Raw genomic sequence first — 7,753 nt, 5'->3', positions numbered from 1 at the left:
CTTTAAACTCAAGGACTTTCCAATACATAGTTTCCCAACAATGAAACAGCTCCTAATCTGATCCAAAATTTGATCTATTTGCTCAGCATGTTTCCATGTCCTTGAAAAAATTAATTTGTGACAGTTACACGTTTTTATAGACTTTTTTTCCAATCACTGAATGGTAGGTCTTTACTAAAAAATCTGATTTTCGTGGTTCTTAATTAAGGAATAAATAGTATTGTACTTAAAGAAAAGCAGTCTCATCTTCAGATCTGTGAAGTCTTCTGTACGTGGTTCAGAGGACTCTATCCTCAAGCATCAGCGAAAAGAAATGATGCATTAGTCCTCTTCCAGGCTGACTGGATGCTTCTTCACACGCTTTGTTCTCTTCATCATTCTGTGCCACTGTAGCTACAGGGCTGCCCCTCCTGGGCAGGCTGCCTATTTTGCCGTACATCACTCTCAATCCTGCATGGGCACTGCCATGCAAAATTCCCATGGGGTGTCACCCCAGCCTGGCAGAGCCACAGGCTGCAGCACAGGTGGCTTGGAAACTGAAATTAAACCATACCACTTCTAGAAGATTTAACCGCAGTAACGTATAAGGAGCTTTTTCTAAGGCAACATACCCCATTTCATTTTTTATCTTCTCTCTTTGGAGGGCTAGTGGCTGACAAGGAGAGTTGCATCTAGATTTACATTTACCACCTAATAAAGTATTTTCCTATGCACTATCATAAGAGTGTTCAGGGGAAGCAAGCCAAATGGAATGAAAAACAGACTACAAGCAGTGTAATTGCAACAGGTTTTCCCCTGTATTTATAGCATCTTCCATTGACTCATCACCAAAATGCAATAAAATATGATTTCGTTCTTGACTTATTAATAGAGGAGAAAAAGGGATTTATCTGGTTAAAAAATACTCTAGTATTTATCAGCCAGCAGCCACTTTTAAATTCTATACTGAGAATTAGTTTAGTAGGCTGAATTTATCTCTGTTATTCAACACTAGAAGTAACCTAGGAGAGCCTAGAAGTGCTTAGGATATGTGAAAGAATAATTTTTTGCATTAGTAGGTGCCATGGTCCAAGGGGGATGGGGCCATGACACAGCACAGATGGGGTAGGACACAAGTTAGGGGTGCAGATGGAATGCTTTATTAAGGGGTGTAGGGGTTTTATGAGTTTCAGGTGGGGAAAGGGCTAGAATATGGGGTGGAGCATGAGACAGACAAATGGGGGAACAAATCAGGATAGGGAGACAGACAAATGGGGGAACAAATCAGGATAAGGACACAGGCAAAAGGGGGAGGAATGTGGGAGGAGCCGGGGAAGGAAGTGGCTGTGTCCTCTCTGCAGCTTCTCCGGCCAATCAGAGAGGGGAGCGGGGAAGCAGGGAAGTGAGCTTGCCTGGGCATGCCAGGGAGATACAAATTCTGGGGAAACATACAATGTGTATATATATAATAACTGTAAAGTCTGTATCATAAAATCCTTTCAATCACTGTACATCTTTTTCCACTTCTGAAATCATTCCCATTCTGATTCCTGGTCCTTGACAAGTAGGTTTTAGGTGCTGATCAAATAGGTAGTCTACAAGCACTTTGTAAAGAAAAATGAAACCCTGGTGACTAAATGATCAGACATCATGCTCTTTCTGCTTGGCTAGTTAACATCCTATTTTCAGTGAATAAATTCTAAATGGTACCCTTTAAAACGCACTCAAAATTATGTAACATTCATTCTTCCCTCTTTTTCCCATGTTTATGGACCAACTTGTTGATTATAAACAGAGTTTCTTCCAGCTGAAGTGAAACAGGATCAGTTTGGAAGAATGAAAAACACAATGAGGTTCCAGTGGTTCATCTGAGAAGTATAACTCGCTGTGAGTATAACTCACAGAGGTCTATTCTGGGTTCTACTGTCAGCATGAACCTGTAAGGTTTTCACACTCATTTTATAGCCCCATGATTTGATGCTCAGACTTGGAGTTTTGTCATCTCATTAAGTTTCTTGTATGCATGTCAGAGCCCATTTACACTTACAACAGGTAGTCCTTGTTTCTCTGAATTGCTAACTCATCTGAACAATAGCAATAAAAAGCCGAACCACATAATCCTGTAGTCCTAAACCCCAAACAGATACACCATAGTATTTTCAAATGTACTGCTCTCGTCTCATAAACAATGCTTTATGTCTTGCAATATCAAGGCTAAACAACAGTATGACCGTGAGCACAAGTGTCCAGACTCAGGTTGAGAGCACCTCTGTTGGAAACGTGTTTTAAGCCTCACTGGGCAGCTAATTGAGTCCACACCTGACAATGTTTGTGTTTAAGGTGTCATTCTCCACTTCTTGCACATTTGATGAAGAAACACAGTTAATTACTTTCCAAATAGTCTTTCTTTTGACTTTTTCTTTCTTTAGGAAAGGTTAATGGAAGATATTGATGTTAAGTCCCTGCCAAGTTAAAAATGTGATGATCATGAGATAGTTATGAAAAACATAGTAAAAAAGTGAAATCCCAATGCAATAAACAATAAATAGAACAAAACTGTGTAATCCAAAGAAAACCAACCACAACTAAAAAAACCCAAACAAACAAAAAAACCAAACCACTACCTTATCACCACCTCATGATTTTTTTCTCCTGATATAGGTTTCTCACATGTATGTGAATTTGTCTTCAACCTCTGCAATTACGTGATACTGGTTTACTCCAATTTGCGGATCTAGATTAAGGACTTCCTAATTCTCTAATTACTAGGTTTTTCCTGTATGGAGAGATACTGTCCCAATTACATTGGATGTAAAGAAAGCACTTCCAGGTGAAAAATGGCACACAGCCCCTTGCCCACTGAGTCTATTGGGTTAAATTTTCCTTTTCCTTCTGTTCTTTGCTTGTTTTGTTATCATTTGGCCTGATTAACTGAATGACATTGGATCAAAAAAAGTTCATCTGATTTTTTTATGGCATTTTTTAAGCAGAAAATATATTACTGATAGATTTCTGTTTGAATGAAAGGGAAAAAAGCTGTTACTATCTTACTGCACAAAGGAAAAGAAGTTATATATAGAATGTGCATGTTAATGACTAGGAGGTGTTGATTAGCATCATACTTTTATTTCACACGAAAATGTGTGAACCTTTCATAACAAAACTTGTAAGAAAGTAGAACTTGCCTCATTTATACATTTGTTTATAAAAAGTGAAACAGCAGTTCACATAAAGTCAAACTAACAGAACATCTTGTAGTGTTGCGGGACAGGGCAGGTGAGTTTGGGATCACACCCTTCTCCTCTTTCCCCTCACTCCAGCCCTGCCATCAGCCTGCCTGCCGGTCATTACAGTGTGTATTTTGCTAGGTTTGGAATAAGCAGATTGCTCGGGTCTCTCTACAGCCTGCTGGTGTACAGGTCGATGGCTTGGCAAATGGCCCTTATTCTCGGCAGCCAGCAAAAGCCTGAGCCGATGAACTGCTCTGGAACAGCCAGGGAGGAGAAGCATCAAAATAATGCAAGGAAATAACCATTGGGGTGCTGAGGAAAAAGGAATGCCAATCACATTCAGAAAGTATTTGATAAAGGTGGGCTTTTGAAATAGTTCTTTTTGTTGCATAAAATTGCTACCTCAGCTCTATTTTGTCCTCACTTTGTGCCCGCCCGAGCTGAGTTTGTTTCTGTAACAGCAGGGGAAGGCTTTTCAGAGGCAAATCTCAGAGTCAGCTGGAGTAGCTGAGGAAAGGAATTCCTCTCCTTGAGCTTAAGTGGGCAACTGTGTCGGTAATGGGTATTTTAGATGAAATGTGTGGTTCTGCATGCTTGTTTACGCTGTGTTGAAGATCCTGTTATTGCTTTTGTTGGTGGATAATTTCATTTGACAACGTGCTGCAGATTCATCTTTATGTATGAATTTACAAGTACAGAGTGAGAAGCATAAAAAAATAATACAGAACTGCACATGCAGAGTCACAGCACAAAAATTAGAACATTCAGTTGTACAAAAATGCCAAGATAGACAATTTCAATCTTTTATATCACCTCTGTACTTGTAGAGCTTTAGCTTTTGCTCATGATGATAAACATCAGGAAATCAAACTCATTAAAGAACAGAATAAATGTCGTTTCAAAAACTTGGTTGCATGAGAAAGCAGAATATACTGCTCACATTTTGCCAGTATTCCCGTGAATGTGTAACATGTTGTCAACATCTGTATCTTCTGTTCTAACTTTTACTGTGTGGGTAAGGAGTAAATTAAAGTCTTTCTCTGGTTCCCACCTATTCCTGGGCTAAGCTAGTGTTTGCATGAAAGGTGATGGGGCAGGGTGAGATGCTGCCACTTCCTAAATCCTTGATAGCACCCAACAAGTTTTAAGAGATATTGGTTACTTTGGTTTTATAAGTTGCTTTATGCTCTCTAGTTTTTGGAACACACTATAATTCTCAAGCACTTACCTGACATCTGAAGAAAAATGGCATAATGAAAACATAAAAGGTTTTTTTTAATGGATGCTGACATTTCTTTCCTGAAACATTTTCATGGATATGGTAATATCATCTGAAGGAGCAGAGCAAGATCCCACAATGTGATTAGAACTTTTTTCTTTTCTCTTTAGATTCTCAGATAAAATTTCTTCTGGTTCCTTGTCTTAACTAATTGGTCCTACTGACTTCACTAATCTTCAAATGCCACTTCTGATTTTTCCATCCCATGGTCACTGCTTGGTCTCAGCAATGTGGCTTTCCTTCTCCGCTGGATTTTATAGCTTTCTTCCACTATTTGAAATTGTTCAATCTGCTGTCTCTTCCCATCTGATTAATTTAACAACTATACCATCTCCTGAAAGGGGGAGGAGAGATATGCTATCAATGCAGCAACGGGGCATGTGGTTTTACGATAATTACTAGAAATCAACACATATTGGGATGTCATTGTTACACATTTCAGTAATCAATAAGATAATGTTATTAAAATATTTATTACCTGAAAGAACATAAAAGTTGAATTAAATTCTGAACTAATTACTACAGATTTCAACTAACATGCATCCACTTATCAACAAATAAAATTACATTAACTGGCCTGTCATAAATTATGTTACAGTGGAATTTGGAATGGTTTCTTAAGTAACATAAACATGGGAAAACCAGAACAAGTCACCAGAACAAGTCTTGAGATAAGAATCTTTACAAATTTCTGGAATTGCTTTTTCCTTCATAGATAAAACATGTTCTGCTTTCTTCCCATCTAAGCACATATTTAAATAATCAAGATGGCAGAAATAAAATGGAGTTTTCCAGCAGAAGAAAATCCATGGAGGAATGATGTCCTGAAGTCAAATGGAAGGTACAACAAGTGGATGGAGAACTCTACTGCTGCCTCAGTACTCCAGCTTGTACCAAGGGAAGTCCTGCAATTAGTGGTCATATATAAATACCCAGAGATGGATCCAGCATCTATTGAATCTCATTAATTACCATGTGGCTCCACTGGATATGAAGTTTACCCATAGGTTATGAACTGTGGACTCAGGCATAATGGTGATATGGCAAAAAAATACCCTTCCTTCACTAAAACACTTGGGTTATTCCTAACATGAGAAAATAAAAATAGGATGAAAAAGTATGTATGACATAAATATTTCAGTGCTTGCCCTATATTCTTGTATAATAAAGAACAACCCTGAAAAGTCCATAGATCTGGCTGCTGTGTGAAGTACAGATTTCCCCTCTACACTGTACTGGATCTAACTATTCAATGTACAGGAGTGAAGAAATATGACAAGGGAATCAACAGAAAGACCTTGAAAATCTTAATCTATTTTTCCTTTCTCAGTACGAGGCTTCTTTAAAGACAGGAAAGATGCTACTGAAATACAAAATGAACCATAAAGCTAGGTAGTGTTGCTTGATCTTGTTTTGACTCAGACCCATACAAAACAAGTTATTGTCAGGCTATTTATATATTTATATATTTATATACACATACCTAGAGAGAGATAGTTATTAGTGCTCACTATTAAAAAAGATATAATCGTAGTTTGATAGGGACTAAGGGGAAAAATGAGATAACATGACAATGTTTCTGTGGAAAGTATGAGTTGATATCTGTTAAAAAATTAAAGTATATAAAACACTAAAGCACAACTTTATTTTTTTTGTCAGAGATTTGCTGTAAAAATTTCACAAATATATAGATGTTGCAGACTTTGGTAAATACCACCCACACTCAGTTGCCTGTACTAGGTATTCTAAATCTCAGACAGTTTGGAAGCCATAAAAACCTGCTGAAAAACTGATGATCACACAATTACTAGCACAAGTAATATTAAAAAAAAATAAAAATTTACCTCTACTTTTTATTTTTCTTAAGCTTTGATATGACACAGGTGGAGAGAATCTAATGAGAATATTAGACTTTGATACAGCAACTTAAAAATGCTCTTAACCTTTAGTAGTATTAGGTCCCTATTTTCTCACAGAAATATTATTACCATTTGATTTCCTCATTCTGATCTAAGGTACTTTTTATCATTTAGCCCCAGACTATGTCTATGCCAGGAGAGACAAACTTCACTTTGATATATTAGTTGACATATTAGTTTATTTGCCTACATACTCAAGCTTGTTCGCCTTCAGGGATCTTAAAAAATTTTACCTAAATAAAGAGTATTCACTGAAATTATTTACAGCCACACTGTGCTTTTGATCTATATGAATAGTTTCCGCAGATTTTACTGATGTTTCAGGCATAGAGTGTTAAATTGCACTGTAGCAATAAATGCATTCCCTTTCATTACTGCTTGACTACACAATGGAAAAAATTCTTATTATATTTCTTAAAAGTTTAAAGATTTTGTTCGGACTAGCAGTTTTGCCTTCCCCCTTCTCCTCTGCCTAATATTAATTCCTTGGTCTGATTTTTTACTTCTGATTTATTCAGTCTTCGATAGCTTCAAGTAGAAATGGTAAAACTTGCAATATAATATTTTAATTTATATTAGTACTAGTAGGATTCCCTGCCTTCTTCTTTGCTGATCCGGCCTTTATGCTGCTTAGAAGACATAGTGGAAAGGTTTTACATTTTTGTTGTTTTCTTCAGTTTCAATGTATGAGTTTTTGTTTCTCTTGATTCTCAGAGATTTAACATTTACACATTAATAATTTTGTATTGCATTATATCTTAGATATTTATTTATAGTTAAAATGTATCTTTTAAGAAATATGCTGTAAATTACTGCTGATAGTCGCCTAGAAGTCACCTAGCTAGTATTCCTTATATAAATGGTTGCATAGAGAGCAAATTACTTAAATAGCCTGACATTCATCTAAGGTCACAATATTATTGTTATTTATGAATACTTAATTATAAGTAAAATTAAAGTTTCAAGGAGACTAGCTGTTGATTTTAGGGTCTTTTCCTTTAATTGTGAAAGGATTTAGGAACTCAAATATTCCCTTGAGTATTGTTTATACTTCTAATGGGACATGGGACCAATTTTCCATTGATTCCCCTTGACGTTTCTGATCCATAAACCTTATAAATCTGTAGTAAATCTCAGGCCCAGGCTCTGCTATCCAGTTTTCCACTAAGACAGGCCCAGAATGAAGTAAAATTACCCCTCTTACATTATTTAAATTGTTAGGAAAATATCAAACAAAGAACGAGCAAAGAGAACTTTACTCCCTTACAGTGAGAGAAAACCTATAGCAGCTTTTTCCTCAGGACTGGACTGGAGATGAAAATGAAGACTGGCAAGATTTGAGCACA

Source organism: Pseudopipra pipra, chromosome 5 (genome assembly GCF_036250125.1).
Source record: "Pseudopipra pipra isolate bDixPip1 chromosome 5, bDixPip1.hap1, whole genome shotgun sequence".
Taxonomy (NCBI): Eukaryota; Metazoa; Chordata; class Aves; order Passeriformes; family Pipridae; genus Pseudopipra; species Pseudopipra pipra.
The sequence above is the reverse complement of the archived record's forward strand: the minus strand, read 5'-3'. Positions refer to the sequence as shown.